At 49.7% G+C, this 14,018-nt stretch overlaps 1 protein-coding gene across 16 annotated transcripts in view; it reads left to right on the top strand.

Annotated features, from left to right (window-relative positions):
- The window catches only part of MICAL2 (microtubule associated monooxygenase, calponin and LIM domain containing 2), a 224,413-nt gene that overhangs the window by 35,451 nt on the left and 174,944 nt on the right, over window positions 1-14,018 (top strand). The window lies entirely within an intron of this gene.

Here is a 14,018-nt window from a genome sequence, read left to right as displayed (position 1 = left end):
AGATTGGAGCAGGGCTGGGAGGAGGAGGGCGGAGGCTGGATGTGGAGCACTTCAGGGGCCCACCTGTCTGACGCAGCCACAGCAGAGCGCTAATACCTTTGGGAATCGAGCCTAACAAGGAAATAGGGGCTGCACCGGAGGCCTGGTGAGCCCATCAAGGGGGTTTACACAGAGGGGTGTAGGGAGCCCTGAGGGCTTTGGGAACAGGGTGGGGGCGGTTCTGGCTGAGAAGTAGAGACTGGGTGGGAGGCCCCTGCGGTAATCCTGGTGGCGGTAAGATAGAGCAGTCACACTTCAAGCCGCCACATAGCCTGGGTTTTGTAGCCACTCTTGCTTGGGTTTTACCCATAAGCAGTGGTCACTGGACACCTACGATTGCTAGAGGCACAAATCCCAGGCTCGAGAGCTCACAGTCCAATGAGGCAGGCAGACCTGTAACTGGATCCACGCAATAGGATGTGTGGAACGATCAACAGAACCTCCACAGGGTACGGTGTGGGGAAGGGGGTGAGTGGAGGCCCGAGCAAGACTTCAAAGGAGAACAGTGCAGCCTAGAACGCTGCCTAGCCAGGCATCATTGTGTTTCATCCTCAAGTAGCCCAGTGGGGTCAAGACTATTATTATCCCCATTTTATGGATGGGGAAACTGAGGTTCAAAGAGGTTTGGTAACTCATCCAGGCACACACAGCTAGTAAATGGTGTGTCGTGTTTCTAATAAGTCTGCCTGACTCCAGGGTCCAAACTGGGACCCCTGGTACTGTGCTAGCTTTGGTGTTTCAGCTCTAGAGCCCCCCAGGTTTTCACCGTATAAAAAAGAATGTGCATGGGCATGTTAGAGACACAGCACAAGCTAAGGCACAGGCAGGGAGTTGTGGAAGAGCCTGGCTTACTAGGGACTGCGGGTGGCTCAGTAAGCCAAGAGTACAGGGAAGGGGAAGCATTGGGGGGCAGGCCAAGGGCAGGCAAGAGGTGAGTCACAACGGTGGTTTCTGTTTTGCTCTGCTAGGATGTTCAGATTTGGCCCTGAAGATTGTTGGGGGGTGGGGGGCTGCTGCTGAAGGATGAAAGAGGAACAGATCCTGAGCAAATGTGCGTTTTTGATGTAAAGGTGTCTTTGGTGGCAGCTTGAGAAATAGGCCGATGGGTTGGAGGGGGGTGATCAGGAAGCAGGAACAGCTTGAGGAGGTTTTAAGGGCTCAGGTGAGAGCAGAGAGGAAGGAGGGTGGTAGTGGATGGGGCTGCTGAGGCAGGACTGGGTGACGGGCTGCTCAGGAGGTGAGGGACTGGGGCAACGAGGGGACTCCGACTGTGACTCGGGGGTCTGGATGCAGATGGTGCTGTTCGCTGAGGTTGGGGGTGCAGGGGAATGACAGGGGAGGTCAACTGACCACACGTGAGGTCTCTGTATGGGAGTCATTGAGGAAGTGGGTATTTGGCAGTTGGCTTACGGGCCTGGAGATCCCATGGAGGGATAGCTTGTTGGGTCGTAAGGACATAGATATTGGTTGAACTATAGGAGTGTCTAAGGTCCTTGAGGGCGAGAGGAGAGTGAAGATTAAAATCTTGGGACACAGCAAAATCTCAGGGGCATTGAGAGTGAGAGGAGCCTGCAAAGACTGAAAATGGGAGAGGCAGTCAACAAGGTAGGGTCCCAGATGGGATGGTGGAGTTGGTGTGGCAGCCTTGGGTGTGAGGCCAGGCCCGGACTGTGTGCATGGGTGGGAAGCAGACTGCAGTGGACGGAAGGGGAGGTGGAGGTGAGGGAGTGGACATGGCCGGGGAAGCCAGGCTGGGTGGGAAGGACGGAGAGTGCCATTTTGTTTTCTCAGGCAAAGGCAGTATAGACCTAACTATGATGGAGTTTGCGCACATTTTTGAGACTGACTTCATGTTGATAAATTCACACAAGAACAAGAAAACCCACAACTTTTGTCAGGCAATGAAGAATAAATTTTGTGCCGGGGGGGGGGGGGGGGGGTGCGTTGACAAATGCATTAACTTGGCACAACTCTTTAAGATCTGGGGCCTTTGGAAGACAGGCTCCGTGAGACACTGCTGGGCTGTGAGCTTCTCAGGGCGGGGACTGCTCTGTGGTCGTCCCAGGCTCCTGGCTGGGGAGCTGTGTGTGGAGCGAACAGGCATTGTTGAGAAATCCTTTTCATGTTCGCTTTGCTATGCCTTCCGTCTCCTGCTCGGCATCCCCCTCTGTCCTCCGGACCAATTACTGGAGTCCAAGTCCCTGAGACCTAATTTCAGCAAGTCAGGAGATGTAATGTGATCCAGATACAAAGGTTCACCACGGGGAGTGACCTTAAGGGCGTGCTAGAAACCAGCTCAGTGGAAAATACACGTTTAGCTCTCCCATCCCAGCCCAAGTTAGATGAACGGGAATGAGCTACCCTTTCCATTTGTATGAAAATGCACCAATTTCTACCTTAGTTTGGCTTGGGCTGCCTTGAGCTTTGAGGTGGTGGGAGTCGTTCCCCTGCAGGTGCTGGAAATGACACTTAGCACATCCGTGAGAGCTCACTATGAGGCACCTCGTTTACGTTTCACAGAGACGCTCTGTTTATGACTTGTTCGGTAGAGTGCTCAGTGAGCTAGAGTCCATTCGGTTTCCACCATAGCACATCGCTTCTGGGGACTCAGGGCCGGGGACACGGGGGCAGGCACTGAAACCAAGGAAATGACTAGCTTATCTGTCCTGTTCTCCTCTATTATTCTCACGTAGAGAAAGGATGTGGATTTTCAACCCAGAATATATATATGGGACGGGAGTGCTTAAATAGAGAGGTGGGCAGGCGTATTCTGAGGGTCAAGCAACCTTTTTAGGATATTGAGGACCTAGTGGAAGGTAAGATATAAAATGGCTGATCTGGTTGTTTTGGAAGTTGAACACAACGATGGTGGTAGTGAGAGAGATGCTCATTCATGTGACCAACATTCTTTTTTTTTCTTTTTTTAATGTTTATTCAGTTTTGAAAGACAGAGACAGAGCATTAGCAGGGGTGGGGTGGACAGAGAGAGGGACACAGAATCTGAAGCAGGCTCCAGGCTCTGAGCTGTCAGCACAGGGCCCGACGCAGGGCTTGGACCCACGAACCATGAGATCGTGACCTGAGCCAAAGTCAGACGCTTAGCTGACCGAGCCACCCAGGCGCCCCACGTGACCAGCATTCTTACTGGGAGAGAAAGCTTTCTGACACAGGCCAAACCTGACGTACCTACCACACTCTGGTTTACCTCCTGTATTACTTAAGGGGACGTTTCCCACCTAACAGATAAACCCTCAGTTCTCAGTGACTTCATATACTTGCAGTTTATTTCTCATGTATGTGAAGGCCAAATGTTCCTCGTCACAGAGGGCTTTCCTCCCAGGGCACCCAGGGAATCTGGCTCTTTCCTTCTCCTGGCTTTGCCATCTCCCACCTGTGGTTTCCAAAGCTGCTGTGCTCTGGCAGAAGTGAAAAGAACATGGACAGTCACCATGGGAGGTTCTTACGGCGCATGCCCGGAAGTTGTATATATCACTTCTGCTCATAGTCCGATTACCTAGAGCTGGTTGCGTGGGTTCACAGCTACAAGGAAGGGCTCAGGAGGAAGGAGCAATGCGTGTGGCAATCAGCTAGCCTGTCTCGGCCATACCCACCAAAGCCTGAAAATTACCTCCCAGCTGAGTTTTTATTGGCAGATTAGCCTCTGTCCTCATCTGACAGTGCACCAAGGTCTCATTACCCAGATCTTAGCATTTTGGAGTTTGATGGAAGAAAAGGAGTCCCCGGCCTAGACCAGAGACCCTGTCTGCTGTGGTGTGCAGGGCAGCACTTGTATACCTTTGGCTGCGTTCACTTTGTGTGGGAGCAGTATGGGTATAGTGGTTAAGGATATGGGCTCTGAGCTATGACTATGGGGCTTCATGTTACACGTTCATGACTTGTGGCCATGTGACCTCGGGCAACTTGCTAACTTCCCTAATTCTTTACAAAATGGAGATAATGGAGTGTCTAACAATGCCTGGGTTTGTTACAGTGATTAACTTTAATACATAGGAAGCTTTTAACACCTTGCCCAAGACTTCATAGATGCTCATTTAATGTCAACAGTTCTTACGGTCCCAAGGATTGTATATTCATTCATTCATTTAGCACATACTACGTGCAGAGGGTCTTGTGCTAGGAACTGGGCATAGGGAAGTAAAAAATTCACAGACGAACTTGCTGTAATTGAGGCAAGTAAGGATGCAGTGGGAGGGATCCAACTCATTTGGGGCTAGGGAGCTAGAATGTCTGGAGGGAAGGGGCCTTGAAGGGAAGAGTAGGAGTTGGTAGGGTGAGGATTTGCTTACATCCACATGCTTAAGAACACCAAGGATGCCATATTATGATATATCGGACCTAATGTTTTTTGAAATGGGGAAGCTTCTTTGTCTTACAATAGGACTCTTCAAAAGGCTTCTTACTGAGTGTCCTTGAAGTTGATGTTAGCCAATGAAAAATATGCCCAGCCCTGACTTTGAGGGACAGGAGTGTCATCTCATGACACAGCCGTTATTTCCACTCATTCGAGCCCAATGGCATCTCCACCTGATCTGAGCTGATCTGGACCTGTTGCCAGGGAGCTTTTAGGGAATCTGTACACTGCTGGGAAGAATGTTCCCTGCTTTCACAGAACTGCAGTCTGCTGGCCTCACGGCTTGGGGACGGTCAGAATGCAGGAGCATTCTCTCTGGGCAATGCATGGTGGGCTCAGGGAGCAAAGACCAGGGAGCCGGGTGTTGAAGGAGAGGTCACTGGTGCTGAGCATACGGGGGCGGGGGTGTTGGTGGTGGCTGCCTGGGGGAAGCAGAACAAGAGATAAAATTACAACTTGTCAGGACTGAGCTTCCATAGGCTTTCTGGAGTCCAATAAGATTTGGAAGGAAGAATGAGAGTCTAGATGACCTACCAAAAAAAAAAAAAAAAAAAGGTGAAAATGATTTCACTGAGCCAAATAAAAACAGCAAGATTCTTTCATTAGCCCAATGATTTCTTTTGCGTATTACATTTTAATTCAAAAGTATTTTAGGGGCGCCTGGGTGGTGCAGTCGGTTAAGCGTCCGACTTCAGCCAGGTCACGATCTCGCGGTCCGGGAGTTCGAGCCCCGCGTCAGGCTCTGGGCTGATGGCTCAGAGCCTGGAGCCTGTTTCCGATTCTGTGTCTCCCTCTCTCTCTGCCCCTCCCCCGTTCATGCTCTGTCTCTCTCTGTCCCAAAAATAAATAAAAACGTTGAAAAAAAAATTAAAAAAAAAAAGTATTTTAGAAAATTGACTTCAGCGTTAATTAGGTCACAAATTCCATACTCTGGCCTTGGACAGCTCCTACTGTTAGGTGGTGATGGTGGTTTTGTTTTGTGCATTTTATTTTTATTTTTACTTTTGTTCGGAAAAGATATGTGACATAAAACTTACCATTTTAACCATTTTTAAATGTAGAGCTCAGTAGCACTGAATACATTACCACGGTTGTGCAGACATCCGCACCATCCACCTCCAGAACTTTTTCATCTTGCCAAATTCAAAGTCTGCACCCCTTAAACACTGACTCCCCATTCCTCTCTTCCCCCTGCTCCCTCATCCACTGTTCTCCTTTCTGTCCCTGAATCTGCTTATTCTCAGTACCCCCACTATCAGTTCTGAAATAGGACGGCCTCCTGGAACTCAAAATTGAGAGTTGACAGTTTTCCTGGGCACCCGGTATGTCACCAAGATGATTTGGGGCACACGTAGAATGGACTGTTCAGTTTTTGTTGGTAAGATGAGCCCAGTGTGTGTGTTGAGATCCACGTAATTTTGTCACCTCTTGGCCCATAAGCAGGTATGCAGGTTTCCTTCTTGTGGGTTCACGGGCAAGGCATCCTGCAGGCCAGGCTGAGATGGGCTCAAAGGCATGGCTTCTTGGGAAGGGGCCTGCCACGCTGGACCCAAGGACCTGAGATCCAGAGGGCAGAGCCATGGGGGGGAATACAGCCTTGGGGCCTCGTCCCACCCCTGTCCCTTGCTGGCTGGAACGTAAACCCATTCACCAAGTTGGCCTGGTGCTTCTTGCAGAATGGCCCTTTGTTTTCGGGAAGAAAAGTACACTGCTGGTGTGGTGGAGGCTTGCAGGTACTTGCTGGCCCAAGGAAGGTACGGTCCAGAAGCCCACCTCCTGTGGCTGAGACCAATGGTCTGATCAGGGAAAGAGGCTCCTGGACTTGGAATGTGTGTATAGGAGGGGCTTATACAAGTTGTACATGCTCTTGGTAGAAAATTTGGGAAATGCAGAAAAGTATGAAGCTAAAAATAAAAATAATCTGAAAGACCGTCTCCCCCCACCCCATGCGTGCACCCCCCCCACACACACAACGATGTTCATGTTTAGCTTGTTTTTCTTCTTCTATAGATATTGCCTTATGGGGTCGGAATCCTACAGCGTACCTGAAACTGTATCTGGCTCTCCTCACTCTGCAGTAAGGCACAAGCATTTCCCATGGATTAAATGTCTTCATGAATACTATTTTTAAAGAACTGCTGAATACTTTATTATTTGGTTGCACCGTAACTGATGAAACCACATCCCGTTGTTGACACCTGTGAGATCCTCAGAGGCTCTAGAACTGGATCATTTCCTGTATACGGTGGCTACGGCAAAAGCTGGTCGTGTTAGCTCTATGTGGCCCCTATCGACTGGTGACTAAGAGTGTGGATTTTGAAGTGAGATGGAGTGGGGCTCCTTTCACGGGTTCCCTAGTCACTGCCTGTGGGATACTGGGGAGGTTACTCTGTAGTCTGTCTTATCTTCTGTCCAACAAAGATGGTCAAATGAGATCACAGATGGAGGCATCTGGGACAGGGTCTGGGGCACTGTCAGCAGCTGAGCCACGCTGCTGTTGGTTGTCCTCATGAGGCTGGTGTGAGGGGCAGGCCCAGACTCCTCATGCCCAGGCCAGAGTTCTGTCCACTCAAAGGCTTTGCTTCTCTGGAAAGGTCCTTGAAGAGAGGCTTCATGGTTCAAGCAGAGATGTGGAGCACTGGCTAGAAATCCTTATTGAAAAATGTTTAAAATAGGTATGTGTGTACACATGTAGATATACACACATGCGTATTATACATGAACATATACACACGGGCATATATGTGCATGCATGTATATGCATACATAATGCATATATATACACACACACACCTGCATATACATATATACATATGTGTCTTATACATGCACATGTACACGTGGGTATATACACGCATGCATATATAAGCATACATGAATACACAATGCACATACGTATATATATACACCTGCGTATATACACACTCATGCACACATGCATGTATATACACACACGTACACACACAATAGGAAGCACATATGGCAGACTTACACTTGCATTATAGAAAATCAAGATGGGGGCACCTGGGTGGCTCAGTCGGTTGAGCGTCTGACTTTATTCAGCTCAGGTCATGATGGTTTCGTGGTTCGAGCCTCACGTTGGGCTCTGTGCTGACCGCTCAGAGCCTGGAGCCTGCTTCGGATTCTCTCTCTCTCTCTCTCTCTCTTTCTTTCTCTCTCTCTCCCCCTGCCCCTCCCCCACTTGCACTCTTGTCTCTGTCTCTTAAAAATAAATAAACACTAAAAAATTAAAAAAAAAAAAATTTAGATGGATGGGTTCTGGAATGGCCCCTGGCCCCCAGGGCTCTTGTTACAGAGCAGAAACAGGAAAGAAAGATAAGGACCACCCCACCCCACAGACTTGTTGTGAGGACTCCTTAGGATAATACTGGTGAAAAAGCCTGGCCTGCCGTGGGCCTCTGGTCACATAGGTCTCTTCCTGGCATTCTGACTGGTCAGCACACAGCATACTGGTCTCTGGCTCACTGGAGCAGGGAGGGAGGTCATCCTGGGATCTGCTTCCGAGATTGCAGGAGGAAGTGGATGGAGGTGAAGGCATGGGAGGAGTGTGTGAGGTCACTTGAAGCCAGACCAATGGAGAAAACTCACTGTTGGAAAAGTGAGTTCCAGCTGGGGCTGGAAGGGCAAGAACCACATGGCCTTGGGCTCTCAGTGAGGGGGCAGCAGAGAAGGTAGAGTCTGAGCTCCCCTCCCAGGGCAGTGTAGACAGAGGGCACTATCTAGACCCTTGCGGAAGGCTGGGAACTTGTTTGGGCTTTCACGGTATGTCTCTTGGATGCATTGCCATTGGCCTTTCCTATTAGGGCTTCAGATGGCCTGTGTAAGAAAAGTTGCATGTGTGGGTTTAGCCTGCATGTAAGAAAGGGCTTTGACTTCCTGTGGGTGATCTCTGGGGTTAAAATAAGGAACAGAAAGAAACCTGTGGAGAGACAGGATCCATCTCCCTGGGGAATGACTGAAGAATGACTGAGAAGACTTGATCCCACTGCGGCTCTCTTCTGGTCAGAGGAGGCAAGGGTGCAAGAGGCCGCCCCAGGAGGCAGTGTGATGTCCATCTGGGAAGGTGAGCAGGGCAAGGCTGGGACCCCTGGTTGGAAGGACATGGCAAGGACAAGGGGGCCCTTTCAGTCTCTTCCCAACTCTGGGGGATGCCCCTTTTGGTTCTAGATGGTTGTTGTAAGTCCTTGTAAGATGGAAAGCCAGGCCTCCTTGGGCCAGGTGAGAAGATGTGATCACCTGTGAACCTGGGCTCTGCAGAGATGCAGTGTATGTGGGAGACATTCCCCTGGCTTCCTCTCACCTCAGCTCAGGTGTTGGATCCAGGTGGCTGTGACTGAGGGTCTTCTGTGTGTGACACTCGGACCTGGGGCTCCTTGTCTTCTGACCACCTGAGTGCGTGGGGGTGAACAGCTTCCTTTCATTGCCTCTGGAATGGAAACTGGCCCTGCGTGGGGGTCTGTTGGCCAGGTACCTAGGAGATGGTAAGTTTGAATGGGGAGCTTGGCAATGTCAATGGTAAGAGGGTTTGGTTTTTAGTTTTGATTTATTTTTTCTATTTATTTAATTGAAACATAAGTTGATATATAATGCATTAGTTTCAGGTGTACAGCATAGGGATTTGACAGCTCTATACATTATGCAAGGTGCATCACGGTAAGTGTAGTTACCATCTGTTGCTGTACAAACTTATTACGGTATTACTGACTATATTCCCTGTGCTGTCTTTTTTTTTTTTATCCCTGTGACTTACTTCATAACTGGAAGTGTGTACCTCTTAATCCCCTTCACCTGTTTATCCACCCCCACCCCACCCCAAGGGTTGGTCTTTACCTTGAAGCATACCTTGTCTGTGAGCCTTGAGGGTGTGGTTCAGGGCTGAGCTTTTCTCCTGGGCCAAACAACTGCTTTGTTAGAAGGTTTTGTCTGGTGTCCCTCCAGCCCTCAAGTTTTTATAGAACCCTGTCATTTATCCAACACCTGGTCATCCTTTGTGATGCCATTTGGCAGATGATGAGGCCCAGGGAAGACAGAAGGCTGGAGGTCTTAAATATGAGTGTACTAGAGAAACTCTTTGGCCAGAAGGTTTCTTTTTTCATTTGAGAGGTACTTAGGGACTCTGTGTAAACCTTGAACTTGTCCTTTAGATGCCCTGGACTGAGCCCATTACTCATGCTATCACCGGCAATCGGAAGCCCTGAGTTTTTTGGTTTTTGAAAATTTTTTTTTTCAACGTTTATTTATTTTTGGGACAGAGAGAGACAGAGCACGAATGGGGGAGGGGCAGAGAGAGAGGGAGACACAGAATCGGAAACAGGCTCCAAGCTCTGAGCCATCAGCCCAGAGCCCGACGCGGGGCTCGAACTCCCGGACCGCGAGATCGTGACCTGGCTGAAGTCGGACGCTTAACCGACTGCGCCACCCAGGCGCCCCTGGTTTTTGTATTTATTTGTTTGTTTGTTTGTTTGTTTAGAGAGCGCATGCACATGTGCATGAGGGGCAGAGAGAGGGAGAGAAAGGTTCCCAAGCAGGCTTCCTGGTGTCAGTGCAGAGCCTACCTCAGGGCTCAAACTCATGAACCATGAGATCATGACCTGAGCTGAGATCAGCAGTCAGACTCTTAACAGACTGAGCCACCCATGTGCCCCTGGAGCCCCTGAGTTTTAATTTGTAGCAGCCAGAGACAGGGAAATGGGGTTGTTTTGTGACTTATGAAGTCACACAGGCAGAACCACAAATAAGGGACTCCAGTTGGCAAAAACCAAATTGCTTCAAGGCTATTCTTAGAAACTAAAGCATCACGTCCTGTTTCTTCCCAGAAAATGCAGAAACCTTTCATATTTCTGGGTAGTTGGTTTTATTTATATTTCGTATCAAACTCTAAAAAGCAACAGCTGGGGAGTGGTTGACAAGGAAAATTTTAACAAGAGCTTTTACCCAGGATCCTCTGATTTAACTAATCCTTGATTTTCTTTTGGGGAAGGAGAAAGGGTATCCACCAAAAAAATTACACACCAGTCTCTGGAAGAAGGGGCTTGGAATGCGGACTCAAAGAGTTCTCCTAAGTCAGCCTTTCTAGTTCATTAACAGAACTACCTCGTACCAAGGATGCTTTCAGTTCATTACTGAAACTTCCTTGTTCCCCAATTTATATTTGGGGAAACTTAAATCTCAGAAGTTAAAGTGAGTTGTCCAAGCCTCCATAACTACAAAGTAGATTTGAACCATATATTCTGAATTGAAAGCCCATGGCTTCTAGTTTTATAACGTATATAATTCCTTGACCCGGGAAGCTAGTCCCTTCCTTCTGGTTTGATGACCTTTGCACCATTTGAAGAATAGTAATGAATGCTGGTTATCATGTAGCTGCTGGGTGCTAAATACATCACACACATGACTGAATTTCTTCCTTGCAAGCCTATGGAGTGGGTGTGATGATCTCCTCTTATAGATGAGAAAACAGGCTGAGAGATACGCTAGATCAGGTGCGCCTAGCAGGTGCGCGAGACGAGGTGCACGCTGCCATCTGCCAGACTCTAACCCCTCTGAGTCTCTTCCTGAGGAAACCTACCCCACGTGGGTGTTAGAGTCATTTTTAAGGTCTTTGACTTCAGTGGGAAAGCTGATTTTACAGGCTGAGACCAGACCCTTCAGACCCAGGGATGCAGGTCTAAGCCTTGTGCTAGTTGCTAAGGTACAGTTCAAGGCAGCTCTGTCTGCCGTCCTGCCAGCTCTCTCCACCCCTCTGAACCTCTTTCTAGATAGCATTCCTGGAGCCCCTACACCCACCCAGTGCCCTCTGTACCACCTTCAGCTCTCCACTGGAGCCCTGAAATGTTCATTTCTCTTTCGGGGGTTGGGGGGAAGGAAGGGAGGCAGCTGGTGTTGGAAGGAGATAGGTTCTTCCAGTTTGTAAATTATTCTCTGGGAGTCAGGTTCAGCATCATTCTAGGCAAGGAGGAGTTGGAAACTTGGAGAATCCATCTTGCAAAAGTATTTTTCAAACTGGTACGTTCCCCAGACACAAATCTGCCCGCTGTGAGGGATGTGGCACATGTCTCCACATCGGCCGAGAACCTCCCGGGGCCAGCTCTGCCTTCACACACATATCTCACCCTCCGCAGCAACCCTTCAAGGTGGAGACTGTCATGTCTCTTACAAAAGAAGAAACTGAGGCTCAGAGCTTACGTGGCTTGTGTGAGGCCACGAGGGCAGCCAGGGGCCAAGCTGAGCTTTGGACTTGGGCTCTGATGGCCTTAAAGCCTGTAGTTTTCTCTGCACTGCCTGCCCAGCCCCAGAAAGGACTGCAAGATACTGGCTTAATTCAAGGGGTTTCGTATTTGTCCGTCCGCTGCCACATCCTTCGTTCGGCGCTGGGCAGAAAAGTGGATCCAAGGATAGAGAGAAACAGTGTTCACTTGCTCTGAAAAGCAAAGGAGTCTTGCTGTCTGTTTAGCCATCTTGGTGGCGAGTCTTGTACCTGGGGCAGAGCTGAAGCAGGAGGAGGCCGTGTTTATGTGAGCGGTGCCAAAATTGAGCACTGCAGATGTCACAGGAGCCGAGAGAGCATCTGGGAGGGAATCCGTGACTTAGCAGCATCTGGCAAAGCACAGGGCCAGCTCTCCACGTCTGCAGACTTGGTTGGGCTGCGGAGAACAGAGCGGCCAGGTCAGTGCTCGCAGAGGAGAGGGGCCTGGCAAGAAATGGAACTTGGCTAGGCCTGGAGTGGGGAATGTGCCTTCAGCAGAGCACGGTGCCAAGCACATTGGAGGCTCCTGGGGGCAGAGTGGGCGTGGGGGGTGGGGGGTGGGGGTGGGGTCCCATGCTGTTGCCAGTGCCCTCTTGGCCGGCAGTGTCTGGGTGTCTGCCCCCAGCAGGCTGCCCCCTACAGGTGGTGCCCGCCAGGCTGCCGTTGTGCATGTGCTTCTGTCTCCCGGGGCTCTCCCAGCTGCTTTGGTCCTCGCTGCCTCCCTCTCCTGTGCCTCCCCACCATCTCCTCTTCCCAGAGACTCCTCTCAGCCCGCTGCTCTGTCTTTGTACCTCACAGCCTGTGGGAGGAGCAGGCCCCCTCCATGATCTGCCCTGGATGCCCCTACCCCTTGCCACGAGTTCTGAACTCCGGACACCTTGACCTTGCTGTCATTCTGCAGCTGTACTGGCTCTTTCCAAATTCAAGCCTGTATGGTATTTCATTTGCCTGAGAGCATCTACTCCCTGGTCTTCTAATGAAATTCACCTTGTTCCTAAACTTGTAGCATTTTGGACGTTTTGCCCCCATGGCTCCTCTGGCTACCTCTAGGCTCCGTTGGACACCTCCTGATCTGGCTTCCATGCATTGAGTTCGTATTCTAAGACCACTTGCCTATTGTCTTATAACCAACTCTTTGGTTACCTGTCTTCCTCACTAGGTACCTGTCTTCCTCACTAGGTACCTGTCTTCCTCACTAGGCCCCATCTCTGCATCCCCAGCACCTAGGGCAACCCATGGCTTCAGCTTAGGCACCAGTAATTGTTGCTGAATGAATGAGTAAAGGATTAAGGAAGAAGACAAACACCATTCTCTGCTTTTAATATTATAAGGCCAGCCCACAATCCACATGCACCCACAATGGCATTTCTGTCTAGAGTGGGAAGCCGCCCAGCCCAAGGGCCTTGTCTGTGTGTTTGCCGACCTCCTCCTGCCAGGCCTGTGTCTGGGGGACCTTGGTATGCTGTATTCTCTTGTTTACAGACCCTCTCGAGCCCTCGTGACAGCTGGGCCGGCCCTAGTTCCTCGACGCTTGTCGTCTTGCACTAGCTTTGGATTCTGGAAAAACAGCTATTGCTTTGGAAAATCAGCCCTAACTTATTTTTGTTCCTTTGAAACTTAAATGACTTTCCAAAGAAATGCCTGAGGTCAGAGTGGTGCACAGGGAAAGGCTGATGGCCAAAACCCCGGCGAGCTATTTTCGTGATGTGAATGAATACCCATCGCGTTTTTCCTTCCATCAGCCTATGCACTTGTTCCAAACAGCTCACAGCTTGGGCTCACAAAGCACAGACTCCTTTTGTCCATCGGGAGGAGACCCACGTGCACCTGTGACTTTCTGTATGTCTGACCCAGGTAGATCCTGTGCTTCCAGCAGGTACTGGCAGTAGAGAGAAATTTTGAGAAGTTGCTGTCTGTCACCTTTGTAGGGGAAAGACCTCTGGTGACTAAACGAAGGAAGACTTTAAAGTTTGGTGTCTAAGGACAGGTGGGAAGGTCATGAAATCTAGGGAGGCGTGTGCTTTGAATTTTTTGCTCTGTGCTCTAATGTCATGTGGCTAGATTACACTAATATTAGTCATCTAATTTGCAGCACCACGAATTAGATGTTTTTGGTGGTGCTAGCTAAATCTGCTGTGCTTTTCTGTCCCCCCCCCCCCCAACCTTTTACTAGTTATTATTTCTAGAACTACAGTATCTGGCTCATAGCAAGATCGACCAGGTAATGCTGACATCAGCCAGGGTGTATCTTTGAACAGTTTGTATGTATTTCTTTTTAGCCAGTGAGGGGAGTGGGGTGTCGGTGGGGAGGCAGAGATTGCCAGCAAGACAGCATGGCCG

This window comes from Herpailurus yagouaroundi, unplaced genomic scaffold (genome assembly GCF_014898765.1).
Source record: "Herpailurus yagouaroundi ecotype Mexico unplaced genomic scaffold, PumYag 218, whole genome shotgun sequence".
Lineage (NCBI taxonomy): Eukaryota > Metazoa > Chordata > Mammalia > Carnivora > Felidae > Herpailurus > Herpailurus yagouaroundi.
This window is presented reverse-complemented; position numbering and strand designations above follow the sequence as displayed.